The sequence below is a fragment of the Nicotiana tomentosiformis genome, chromosome 9 (genome assembly GCF_000390325.3).
Source record: "Nicotiana tomentosiformis chromosome 9, ASM39032v3, whole genome shotgun sequence".
Taxonomy (NCBI): Eukaryota; Viridiplantae; Streptophyta; class Magnoliopsida; order Solanales; family Solanaceae; genus Nicotiana; species Nicotiana tomentosiformis.
The window spans coordinates 57,563,358-57,578,210 of NC_090820.1; positions in this window are offsets into that span (position 1 = coordinate 57,563,358).

Sequence of the window (14,853 nt, forward strand, 5' to 3'; positions counted from 1 at the left end):
AATACAAGCAATATCCATAATCAGGTTCAGAGAAGCTGTGGTACATTCGTTTATCATATGTGGCCACGAATCGATGTACCCGGTTACTCATCTCGACCACCACTAATGAAGCATACCTATCCAAGGAGTTAAATTGCATGTTGTACTCCCGGACACTCATATTATCTTGCTCCAACTGCAAGAATTTATCTTGTCTAGCTCGGTGGAGTTCAACAGCCATATACTGCTACAAGAATGCCTCAGAAAGTTCCATCCATCCTACTGCTAGGGCAAGGGGTCCCCTATACTATTTCCAAGTCTCATACCACACAATAACTATATCCTCAACCTGTAAGAGGCAAGCTCTACAGTCTCTTTATCAGTGGAATGCATCACTCGTAAAGTCCTTTTCATTTTATCTAAAATGTTCTGAGGATCATCATTTGGATTTATTCCTATGAATACCGGGGGGTCCAAATTTATGAAATCTCAAACACTTGTACTGAATGTTTTATCTGTGGTGGTAGGGGCCTGACGTTGGGCCTGAGAGGCTACCAACCGAGTTAACAACAGTACCACACTTATCATACCTAAATCTTGGTCAATAGCAACCAGAAGAGGAATAAGACGTACATTAACTCCTCTATGTTTTTTCGGGGGGTAGTGGTGCTGTCCTCGAAGCCCGAGTTCCAGCCTCATTGTGAGGTCCATGTTGACCCATAGGGGTAGGTGGCACATGAGTGGTACTTTCTTTTTCTTCCTCATTCAGTACCTGAACAAGTGCCTGATGTCTCGTGGTAGGCATCTCTATAATCATAAACAAGATGGGGATCATAAACGAATACTTACGACCCAGCTCTATCGCACGATCTAGATCAGAAAGAAGGGTATTCATCCTAGATATCCTGTAGCCTCTTGTTTATAAGTATGGTGCACAATATATTCATAAACAAGGCTCTACTAGATACGGCTTACAGAATTCCTAGGGCATGACCTGCTCTGATACCAAGTTTGTCACATCCCAACCTTAAGAGGTGCGACCGGCACACGATATGCAAAGGCCCGTGCGAACCGATGTATGCCCTTATATCTCTTCATTCACAAAATTTAGGCCATTGAGGCCTCCAAGTAGTAAGCACCATGATTAAGATGTGTACTACTGATTAGCAAAATTTATACATGATCATTGCTGTCACCAACATAGTCATGCTCAACTATTACATGCAACCGAACACTAACGCTAGCCTGCATGCCTCTAAGAGTACCAAAAGAAACATACATTTACACAACGTGGTCGGGACAGGGCCCCACCATACCCAAAATGATTAGATCACATGCTTCAGTACCTATCGGCCTTTGAATAGCTACTCCGGAGTATCAACCAATAGTTTAATTGTACACATACTGGGGAGGGGAGTCACCAGATCTATCTACATCTGTGGGCATGAATACAACCCCGAAAAAGAGAAGGGCGTCCGTAAGAATAATGTACTGAGTATGTAAGGCTAAACATGTAAATCAGATATATAACATAAGAGATATGAGGGCATGCTTTCAACCTGGGGCGTAAACTATATAACTATAGACTTAAAAACATACAAGCTTTATGAGGGGTTAAGCCACTCATGGAGATCATGCACTAAGTTCAATATAAAATTCATTAGCCCCGTTTGGGGCATATCACTTCAATATATACCAGGCCTCGCAGAGGAATCGGTAAGTTTATTTTTCTCATCTCATCGTACCCGACCTCAGGAGGTCCTAGTTGAACTTGGCCTCAAGAGGTCTCAGTCGTACCCAGCCACATGAGGGCTCAGTAGCATCTTACATCACATCATTCTGTACCCTACTACATAGAGAGCTCGGGCGTATCCGGCCACGCAAAGGGTCAGTCGTACTCGGGCACACAATGGTTCGGTAGTATCTAATATCATTTCTCATCATACCCAACCGATCAGTGGTTGCACGATAGGTGTTGTACCTGGCCGACTATAGCGCGACTCGATAAGGTAAAATAGATGCATATATATAAGTGCAATACAACAACAACTTCAAGGGATAACAAGTTTAAACTCAGGAAGAATCATATTTTCTGACCACAGGATACCAACTTGAAACATTATAGACTTTGAAAAGAATACTACCAACAAGAATGTATAAGAATAGGGGCAACACCATCGGGGGGGACTCAGAACAACCAAAATCCTTACAATACATGAATCCTTTAGAGAAAGAGAAGGAGAGAGATACTTACACTAAGTCATGCAAAGAATGAAAGTTACCTTACATACCTTATTGAAGAACTATTTACGCTTCTATGGTTGTTAACTTTTACTTTAATGATTCTTCAAAATCAGTACCACCAATGATAGGTGTTACAACAACGATTCCAAGTTTCTTCAAGCAAAATCATAATATAATCGTCTTCGGACTCAGTTTAGTCTATTTTGAATCTTCAAAGGAAATTTGAGAGCACTTTGGGCTGAGTTGTAGTGAGTGATACTCCTATAAAAATGAAATAAAATGATCATCACTTCCTTTATATACATGTACCAAGCATATGAAACTCTGTCAGCTTCACATGTAAAATGGGCCACCCCGCTCCGGTTGCAGCACCCGGCAAGCATACATACACTCTACCTTGGTTTACATCTATGTTTTCTATCTTGTATGTTACTTTCACATATATGTTTCTTACTTAGTTTACCTCTATATTTCATATTTGGTATGTTACTATCATAACTATGTCCCTACCCTATTTGTTACCATTACATCTATGCTTTTTACTTAATTTACTGCTTTTACATGTTCTTACCTATATCATTCTTTTACCTGTTACATGCCTTTAATTACCACATGCCTTTACTTGCTACACGCCTTTACTTGCTAAACGCCTCTTACTTGTTACATGCTTTTACTTATTAAATGCCTTTAGTTGATACCTGTTTTTACTTGCTACATACTTTACTCGTTTTATTTCCTACTCTTCTATACTATGTCAGATTGAGTGACTATTAGATTGTTTGTGTGTTTATGATTTGTTGGAGCCTTGTGAATATATATGTGTGAGGCTAGATCTTGGATACTAGGTTGCTTATTATACTTTGTTCGAGTTTGCATATCCAATTGAATTCTACATATTTGATCACTTTGTGCTATCTTGTGAATTTTCCCATGCTTGGTTGTTGTTGGATGGTTTTATATGAACTGGTCCATTGGGATCGAGTTACACGTCATAACAATATTTATATGAATATTGAAATCGGGTTGCATACCGCAATAATATTTATATTGATATTGAGATAGGATTGCACGCCGCAAGGGTATTTATATTGATATTGGGACTAGATTGTACACCGCAATAGTATTTGTTATTGATGTTTGGTTATGAATCCTCGTGCTCCTTAGTTCTCTAGTTGATGCTCTTACTATTATTTTTCATATCTCTTGCCTTGTTATCCTGCTTACTATTTGTACATGTAAATACTAAGTGAGTATTTTTTGACTTAAAAACCTCGCCACTACTTTACTGAGGTTAATCAAGATACTTAATAAGTACATTGGATCGATTGTACTCATACTATACTTCTGCACCTTGCGTGCAGATTTTGTAATTAAGCAACTATAGATGACGGGGCTAGCATCAGGGATTTACTAGCGTTTCAGATTCAAGCTACCGCTTGTTCAGGGTGGTTTAGGACTTAAAATTCTGTTTATGCAAACTTCAAACATATGTTGTATATAATCTTCGTACCAGCTTACAAATCTAAATATTAGTGGCTCATGACTTGTACTACCAATCCTTGGGATAGTTGTATGGTTTTCCGCCATCTTATTTATTGTTCTTATATGATCTTTCATTTGAGTTATGTTATTTATCGTTTGGCTTACCTAGCATGTGGGATTAGGTGTCATCACAACTAGGTGGGATTTTGGTTTGTGACATTCATGGACATCACTAAGAATTCATAATGATCATAACGAGTGCTTGAACTATCTTAAGGATGTTAGAAGCCCTAATCCTCACATAATAATAGTCTGACCCCAAATCAATCTAAGAGAACACCTTAACACCTTTAAGCTGTTGAAACAGATCATCAATACGAGGCAATGAATACTTGTTCTTGATAGTAATCTTATTCAACTACTGGTAGTCAATGCACATTATCGTAGTATGATTTTTGTTCTTCACAAATAATACTAGTGCGCCCCACGAGGAAACACTCGGTCTAATGAATCCCTTGTCAAGTAAATCTTGTAATTTTGCCTTCAACTCAGCCATACGATATGTTAGAATAGATATGGGTTGAGTGCCTAATACTAAGTACATACTAAATTCAATATCCCTATCTATTGACATTACCTGGTAGGTCACTAGGAAACACATCCGAAAATTCTCTCACCAACGAGATCAAATCTCTAGGAGTCTCGACACTTGTATCCCGAATGAAAGGCAAATATGCTAAACATCCATTCTCAACCATATGCTGAGCCTTCAAGAATACAATCACTTACTTGTGGAATGACCCTCTCTTCTCCAATCTAGGAAACCCCGACATAACTAAAGTAACGGTCTTGGTATGACAATTCAAGATAGCATAATACGAAGATGATCAATCCATGACATCACCTCTAAGTCTTCCATATCCAATAGGAAAAGATCAACTACAAGAACAATAAATTTGATCAACGATAATAGAATCCCCAAAAGGTGTGGACACATAAACAGGCACATCAAGTGACTCACAAGATATACAAAGATGCGATGCAAAAAAAGATGACACATAAGAAGAAGTAAAATAATTTTGGACATATTTACATATGTTTCGACATTACTTCACTCGTATTTTTACTGTATTTTGTGTTGCATATACTTAACTTAGCTTAAATATTTGTTATCACACTGATTGTCATTATTTTGTTTATTAAGCACACTTGAAGATGTAATTGTCAATAATTGGAGATTTAAATAAGAAGAATAAAGTTAGGAAATATTTGGAAGTTGCAAAAGGGAGTATTAGCTTCACGTTTAGAGTCTGACAGGGAAATTGTTGAGGAGAAGACAAAGAAGATTAAGAGAAGTTTAGGAGAAGGTAAACTTTGTCCTGAAGCCTAGCGTAGCCTGGAAAAACAATTAAGGGGCAATTTGGTCATGTTTTGTGCTAAAAGAATAGAAGTCCAAGTCCTAGGCTAAATTGGATGTCAGCAGTTGTTTACACTATTAAAAGGAAAGTACAGAATTCACGTGAGAAGAGGGGACTTTCATGGTGGAATGCAAAGAAAATAGGGGAAACGTAGCAGCGTAGCTGGGAGTTCAGATTCAACACCAGAATTGAGTTTTTCTTTCTTTCATCTTTCACTAATAATTTTATGATTTTAAACACTAATGTGCTTGTTACCATGACTATGAGTGGCTAGTCTTTTTAGTTCTAGGGTTATGAGTTTTATATGAATATTTACGTTTGAAGCTTGAATTAACGTTTATCATACCTATTATATTGGTTTGTTTATTTATTCCTGAGCTTAATTCTTTTACTATGTAACTAAAAGTAAAACTCTATCTATGAATCTAGAGTTAAACTTGAAAGTGAAAATTCTAGATTAATAGAACTAAATAGAGTAAGTTCTTAAATCTGGCATCGGTGTCACGACCCAAAATTTTGCCTTAGGTTTCGTGATGGCACCTAGTCTTACAACAATTAAGCCAGTTTAATAATGATATTTTAAAATAGAATTTAATATAAAAACTGAAATAAAGTTGAAACAAGCCTATGTGGCAATAATCACAACAACCTCCCAAGACTAGGTAATACAGAGTCACGAACTCTAGTAGAATATATAGAAAGATCTCAAAAATCGAAATACAATATTGTTCGGATAACAAACTGATAGTACAGTAAAAGGGAAAAGAACTCTAAGGGACTGCGACGACCAAGCAGCTCTATATTGAATCCTCGCGATCAAGAAGCTAACTTTGCCTAAGTACGATATCTCTAATACCTGGATATGCAAAAAATGTGTAGAAGTGTAATTGAGTACACCACGGTCGGTATCCAGTAAGCATCAAGACTAACCTCGGTGGAGTAGTGACGGGGTACAAGTCAAGAAATCTACCAGTCATAATAACTTGTGCAGTAAATAAGTATAAAGCTAATAATGGAAGTAATAAGCAGTAAATGATAATGAGGAATAATATGCGATATAAGCAGTAAAGTAATCAAACACCCTTAAAGCACCAGTGAAACCAAATAAGGAAAACAATGAAAACCAACTAATCAAGCCGTTCTAACACAAGTCTCACAATAACATTACTCCGAGATACCTTATCTCATAATCACAGGTCACGAGTCCCAAACCACAAATCATATACTCACGACACCTCGTGCCCACATTATTTATCACAAACTGCATGGACAATTCACGTACCAATATCTCAATCCGCACGACATAGTCATGGGCTCACAATCCGCTCGGTGTGGTCACAGGCTCAATACCAAAATCCACTTGGCATGATCACATGCTCACTATCACAATGGAAGCAGATAATATAAGAATACATATGCATGATCAATGAATGTCAAGTTTCATACTTCTGAACTGGTATAAGTGGCATGCTACGGTGTATGCTTTTGCGAGTGTACTATCATAGTGCAAGTCAACAAGTAATATCAAAGACATCGAGTAGCTCATTGAAAGCAACACAACAAGTCACGTAAGGTGCATGACATATACAAGGAAGATCACACCATCACACGAATATCATAAACATAATGCCTCCAGGCCATCACATAGCATCCCTGACATAGCAACCCTTATCTCTCCGTATTGATAACATCATAATAGCCACCCTTATCACTCCGCCCAGACAATAATACAATAGCCACCCGTATCGCTCCGCACAATCATCAATAGTGAGATGCCACCCTTATGCTCCGCATAACGACAACAATGAGATACCATCATTATGCTTTGCATAACCAATCTACACAACAAATTCACATGTGCTAACATCACAACATCACGACATATCAACTCGTATCACAACTGTCCATAGGTCACAACCTCTTAACAACAACAATACCAATATCACCACATCACATAGCCCACGGTTCAAACACGATGTGTACAAAATCTCAATACAATAAAATGAACGGGGAAAGTAACTCAATAATGAATAACAACCCATTAAACAACAACTTCAACTAAAACAGATTAATGACTTTTAATAACTTCAACTTCAATTAATTGCTTAAAAATAAACTCCATAATGAAAGTATTTTCATGAAATGACAAACTTCAAATTCTAGTGTGTGAAATAAGCTAACAAAGAAAGAGATAGCATGAACTATCAACTATGTCTAAATGCATGAGAATAACTTGACAAAGAAAGGATATCATGTAACAACAATTTCAATTAATAATAACTCAGGAGGTCACTTAACAATAAAAGAGGTAACAACTTCAAATTAAGCATATAAGAGTAAACTTGACAAGTAAAGCATGTGAGAGTAAATGATATGTGCTAACAACCTCAAATAAAGCATGTGATAATAATCATGACAAATAAAATATGTAACATATACTAATAATTTTAAATAAATACATGAAAGAAGCTTAAGAGTCTAAACCGTTTAATTTCCACATATAAGCCAAGTACGCACTCTTCACCTCGCGTACATGTCTTTTACATAAGTCAAATAACACAATCAACCCAAATCCTATGGGGTATTTCCCCCACACAAAGTTAGGCAAGATACTTACCTCAAAGAAGCTAAATCAATACTCTAAAATGACCTTCTTAGGTGAAACAACCTCCAGACGGGTCAAATCTAGCCAAAATAACTTAATATCATAATTAAAAATCATAGAAAACAATTTCGGTAATAAAGCTTCGATCATTAATGAAAATCAAAAAGTCAACCCCAAGCTCGCACCTTGGAACCCGACAAAATTCATAAAATTCGAACACCCATTCCGATACGAGTCCAACCATACCAAAATTATCCAATTCCGACATCAAATCTGCCTTCAAATAATCATTTTTACATTTTAGAAAGTTTTTACTAAAATCCTCAATTTCTCATATTCAAATAACTAATTAAATGATAACATCAAAGATGGGATCATGAAATATAATAAAATCCAGGTCATGAATACTTACCCCAATTCAAATAGTGAAAATCCCCTCCAAAATCGCCCACATCCGACCTCTACAACTCAAAATATGATAAAAATGGGCAAACCCTCGAACTATATGTAATATGCCAGAAATTCTGCTTTTGCGGTTAGAAGGTCGCTTCTGCGACAGTAGCTTATGCGGCCATAATCTGGCACCTGCGAGAACCCATCAACTGGCGCCACACCGCATATGCGGTCCACCAAGCGCTTCTGCGACCACACACCGCAGGTGCGATTCCTCTTTAAGCACATTTATGTAACTACTAGCCTAGATTAAATGAAATGGAGGTGTATTTTCTTGTTTTTAGTGATTTTTTATTTTATTTATTTTTTTCCTCCATAAGTTGATAATTCCAGCTAGTGGCTCTTTTAATACATACGTGCATCTTTTGGCCATTTTATAGTCCCGCTTAGAGATTACTCCATCTCTTTTCTTAGTCTTCTAGCGACTTTAGTGCTTTCAGAGGTAAAGATTCAACAAGATTTAATTAAGAATAAAGGGGATTCAGTTTATAGTGCGGGTGCCAAAGAAAAAGGTTTACAGGCATAAGTAGGCTAACTAAAGATAATTTTATTAATGGTAGGCTCCTAGCCTATAGGTCAATCAAAGAAATGCCTATGTCATTTCCTAGATTCACATGACTTAATTAGTTTGCTTCGTTCACACACATGGCAAGTTTTTGACTAGAAGGGGATGACACAGAGTACAACTAAAGATTTTACCTCACACAATGTACATGACTCACTCTGTACAACTCAGATCTGACTCTCAGGTTAAAGCAACTAGCACAACCATCATAATAATTTCAACACATAGGAAGTGATCATATGAGTTAACAAATGAGCTTAAGCGTCAAAAGAAAGTCACATATATTCTCAAGGAATATAAGCATACTGAAAATGAAGAAGTTAATCTGTTCAAATGCAACAGCTCTGCTCCCCGATATAAAACATGTCAAAAAGTGCAAATACTCGAGCTCTTCCCATTCAATTATCGTTTCTAAAAATAAAAGCATTTATTTTGTATTTTCTTAGGCTTTAATCTCTCAAGAAAATTGCTTAGGAAGTCCATCACTGGTAATAGTCCATATTTTTTACAAAGTTTAAATATTTTTACCTAAAAGTACCCGGTTCAAGAAAATTGATATCCGCGGGAAGAACCGTGGTTTAAATAAACTTGGGATTAAGCCAATAATAAGCTGACTACAATTATACAATTACAATTATGACACCCCTACCTCACTCTTAAGAATATGCACTGTCCTCAATTGTACAATATCACAAAAATAAAATAAAGCACAAAAGTAGAGTGTGTGTATGAAACTCCCTGAAAATCACTCTAGCTGTGGCGAGGACCGGTCTTGAACCTCGGTCCTCGATGCTGACGGCTCCTCCAATATGATACCAGATGTGTTGACTGCCTCTATAATCTCACCCTCCTTAGTTGAGGTAGTTCTAATAACAACACCATCCACAGCCTACTTACAAGCTCTAGATGGCTCCTCAGTAGTACTCACATCGATAAACTCAATGTTCCATAATGTGAGTCTACGAGTTACCTTAAGTATCTAAGAAAACTACTCTTTTATCCACTGCTCTCTTATCTCCTTCATGGCTAGCAAGGCACAATCTCGTTCCTCCAATTCCTCCCTCAACTGATGGATCTCGTCCTCCATAACACTCAAGCACTCATAAGAGATTTTCTTCTTATCTTCGTCCACAAATGGATCCTACACACTGAAAATGTTATGTAACGCCGTGTCCATTACATGCAGCTTCATATCGACCTGCTTAGCCAACTTCACATCGACCTTCTTAGCTTGCTTCATAGCTTGCTCAAACTCATGCAGAAGTGCAGTCAGTTTGTGTATGAAGTAAAGTCCCCACTACATGTAATCCCAGATCTTGTACATATGGCTCCACATCACTTCACCAATGTTCACATCAATACCTATCATCAAAGAAAAAAATGAGAAAAACACGCTACCATATGACAATAGTCTTGTGTGTTGCGAGCATCAGTCTATTGCAAACCTAGTTTAACCATGATCTGGCCTCTTGATTCATGTACTTCTTAGCCATGCCCTGGTTCTTACTCCACCTAGCACCACATGATAGATCACATAGAACCTCTAGCACATGTGTCCGATCAGGTTTCTGCTCTCTTCTCCAATACTTTGCCATGATCGTTTTGGAACTCTGTAGAACCTAATAATAGCCTCCACTGAGATGTCCACCTCATCACCTATAACCCAAAAAATATCATCACCTGTGTTAGGATCCAGTTGGAATGTAGTTCTCATAGGAGTGTCAGGTTGTCCTTGCCCTTTGGTCCCTATGTATAATTTTTTCACCCTCTCTACTCTATTGTGTCATTATGTTCGGATAGGCCTTTTCGGTAGCCTTCATGTTTAACCGTCTTTCAAACATCTTGGGATTTTTATATTTTCTTTTAATGTCACCCCATAATTTCCAAGCATCTCTCACTCACGTGCTTGTCTTGCCACACTGTTTTGTCATTTGGATCACTAGGATCGCCTTCACCTTTGTGTAATGGAACTACCATCTCAGCCTCAGACTCATCAAATTCATACTCAAATTCTGACTCTGCACTCTTCTTCTCTTTACCATTTCATTTCCTCTCAGCTCCTTTTCTCTTCTTAGTTAGAGGCAACTTAAAAGCTCCTTCCTAGATTTAGAATGGAATTGCCTTTGCCTAGACGGCCATCGTAGTTGTGCCCTTTGTCACGTCTATGAGGGTAGCTCAGTGCTCATAGTGGTGGCCTTAGTAGCTCACTCAGAATTCCTATGTGTCATAAAGTCATTCTTCCACTTTGTCCTTCTCTCCTTAGTTATTGTCTCTGATACGTTCTTGTCAGTTGATGACTTTTTTGGGGGAGGCTTTCCATCACCTCTTGCTCCGTGAATGTGAGTAGGTGCTCTGGTCACGACCATAGTACACGCGAACAAACCTAACAATCCATGTTAGTTCAAATCTCAACACGAATCATAAATAGTGTGTATCGTACCCCACACTTAGATCTTGAGCATAAGTGTGCAAAAAGGGGGCACGAGTAGCCATTACAACTGAAAAGTAATCGTAAAATAAGAACTATGACCACTCCCATGTAGGAAAAAGCAATGTACGAGTCACGCACAAGTCGACTGTGGGTTGACATTCATTCTAAACAAATACAATTTAAGTGCAAAGACCTCCAAACGACCACCCAAACTAAAGAGATGCTCACAATGACTTTAAGATTAGTCTCGCTACTTAGACTTCGTAAAGCTAGTTCGAAAGTTCCATTCGGGAAATTTATCGAAAACCTTATTTGCATAGTTCTTTTGCTTAATCCAATTTATATATGGTTTCCCCTTCCAATTTGAGTGAAATGGTGGAATTTTAGTTTCTCACCTCACTTTGATTACAGTCAACCAATTTTTCAAACCAAATCGACTCCCCAAAGCAACAAGTAAACAATCCTAACTAGAAGAAAAAGAGAGAAACAAAACTGTCTGACCTAAGGGGAAAAAGACTACCATCTATTAGAGGGAGGAAATTGGAATGAGAATATAAAAAAAGAAAAAAAAAAAAAATAAAAGAGAAAGGAGGATAGCTTACCAGTGTTGCTGCGTCACGTGAGAGAAGAAAAAAGGTACAGGAACAAAGTAAAAACTTTTTCACAGTTGGTTGTGGTGGAAAATAAAAGGGAAAGAGGAATTTAAAAAAAAACTGAACTTACCTTTTCTTGTGCCCCCTCGCACAACGTAAGAGGGTGTACGAGCAAAAAATAGAAGCCAAAAAACTCTCGAGCAGTGGCCGTGCATTTTAGTCACTTTCCTTTGGGGTCGCAACCTCGAGCCTTGCTCATATGCATCATTCTATCCCTATAATCACTCACAAACATGTCAACAACACACTAAAATATCATAATTACAATCAAAGAAAGAAGAAAATAAAAACAAAACTAGAAAAATGGGTTGCCTCCAAACTAGAGCTTGATTTAACTCCGCAACACGGCGAATTACACTACAGCCATAGGTTGCCTCCCATGCAATGCCTGATGAGATCACAACACGATGTAGACTAATCCTCATCAAGGATCCTTCAAGTAAATGGTTAAGATCACTTTTTCTTCCCCAATAATGCCTTGTTAATGCTTCAGTATTTGCCCATTGACTCGAAATCTGTTAGTTCCATCCTTCTATTCAACATATATTTCTACCATACGAAATGATCCTGACCATCTCGATTTTAATTTGCTGACAAACAACCTTAGTCTCAAATTATATAGAAACACCATGTCTCTAGGCCTAAAATTGTGCTCAATAATGTTCTTGTCATGCATCAACTTCATTCTCTCTTTGTACAACCTCATGCTCTCAAAGGCATGAAAACATAATTCATCAAGTTCCTGGAACTTTGTGACTCCACTTATGCCAGTGGTTACAATATCAAGATTCAGTTGTCTCAATGCCTATAGAGCTCTATGCTCCAACTCCACCGGCAAGTGACATGCCTTCCCGAATACCAATTTTTATGGGGACATGCCAATTAGAGTCTTTAAAGTTGTGCGATAGGCCTAGAGTGCATCATCTAACTTTCTTTACCAATCCATTCTTGTAGCATTTATGATCTTTCTGAGCACACTCTTTATCTCTTTGTTCGACACCTCCACTTGTCCAGTTGTTTGTGAGTGATAAGGAGTGGCCACCTTATAGCGAACGCCATATTTTTCTAACAACTTTGTGAAGGCTCAGTTGCAGAAATAGGTGCCACCATCACTAATTATATCTATTAGAGTGCCAAATTGAGTGAGAATATTCTTCTCTAGGAGTCGAATTACTCCTTTAGCATCATTTGTGGGAAGTGCCACAACTTCGACCGGCTTGGAGACCTAGTCTACAACTACCAAGATATACTTGTTTCCATACTAGCTAACAAATGGTATCATGAAGCCAATTCGCCACACGTCAAACACCTTCACCTCCTGAATGGTGGTCATTGGAATCTCATGATGGCGAGAAATATTATCCTCCCTTTGGCACTCATCATACTTCTTCACCCAGTGGTATGCATCCTTAAACAAGGTTGTCCAGTATAGGGTAGATTCTAAAACTTTAGCAGCCATCTCACTCCTCCAAAATGTCCATCGTATGGTGATGCATAACAAGCCTACAAGACATAATTTTTATATTTATCGGGGATACACCTCCGCATAACGTTATCAACACACATTCTAAATAGAAAAGGGTCATCCCAATAATATTGACGACAATCACGAAAGACCTTCTTCTTTTGCATAGAGGAAAGGTCATAAGGAATAATACTACTCGCAAGGTAGTTTGAAATGTTTGCATACAATGTCACTACCTCATGGCTCGTCGCCAACAACTATTCATCTGGTAAAGTCTCTGAATTCTCTTCTATCTCCACCTTTGTTTAGTCTCTTAAAGTCTAGACAAGTAATCTGTCACTTGGTTTTCCGTTCCTTTTTTGTCACAGATTTCTAAGTTGAATTCTTGCAATAGTAGTTCCCATCGAATAAGATGCGGCTTTGACTCCTTCTTCACAATTAAGTACCTGAGAGCAGCATGGTAAGTATAAACAATTACATTTGAATCTATCTGGTATGACTTCAGCTTGTCGAAAGTAAACACCACTGCTAGCATCTCCTTCTCGGTCACTATGTAGTTGAGTATGGCACCATGAAAGGTCCTACTAGCATAGTAGATGGGGTGCATGACCTTGTCTTTTCGTTGCCCTAAAACTGCTTCCACAACATAGTCACTTGCATCGCACATGAGTTCAAATGGTTGCTCCCAGTCGGGTGCAACTATAATGGGTGCAGTCACCAGCCTTTTCTTCAACTCCTCAAAAGCTACCCTGCAATCATTAGAAAACGCAAAGGTGTAATTTTTTTCTACCAATTTACATAAAGGGTTAGTAATTGTAGAGAAATCTTTTATAAATCTCTTGTAGAAGCCAACATGACCAAGGAAACTTCTTATTGCTTTGAAATATTTGGGCAGTGGAAAATTCTCTATCACATCAACCTTTGCACGTTTGACCTCAATACCTTTACTTGACACTAGGTGTCCCAAGACTATTCCTTCTTATACCATGAATTGGCACTTTTTCCAGTTTAGCACTAGATTAGTCTCCATGCACCTGATTAGCACTCTTATCAAATTTTTAAGGCACTCATCGAATGAATTTTCCACCATTGAGAATTATCCATGAAAACCTCCATTATATCCTCGACCATATCAATGAATATGGCCATCATGCACCTCTGGAATGTTTCAAGTGCACTACAAAGGCCAAATAACATTCTCCAAAAGACATAAATGTCGTACAAACATGTGAACAATATTTTCTCTCTATCCTCAGGGGCAATAGAGACCTGGTTGTAACCCGAGTATCCATCTAAGAAGAAAAAGTGTAAACTCCCTGCCAATATATCTAACATGTGGTCAATGAATGGTAAGGGTAAATGGTCTCTTCGGGTGGCCTTGTTTAGTTTCCAGTTGTCCATACATATTCATCAACCCGTGGTTGTTCTAGTTGAGATCAACTCATTGTTCTCGTTTTGTACCTGTAATGACCTGGTCGGTTGTTTTGTGTATTTGAGGCCCGTTCTCCATTGGATTATTCTTGTATGCTTAGGTGTTATTTTATGACTTACGGGGAAG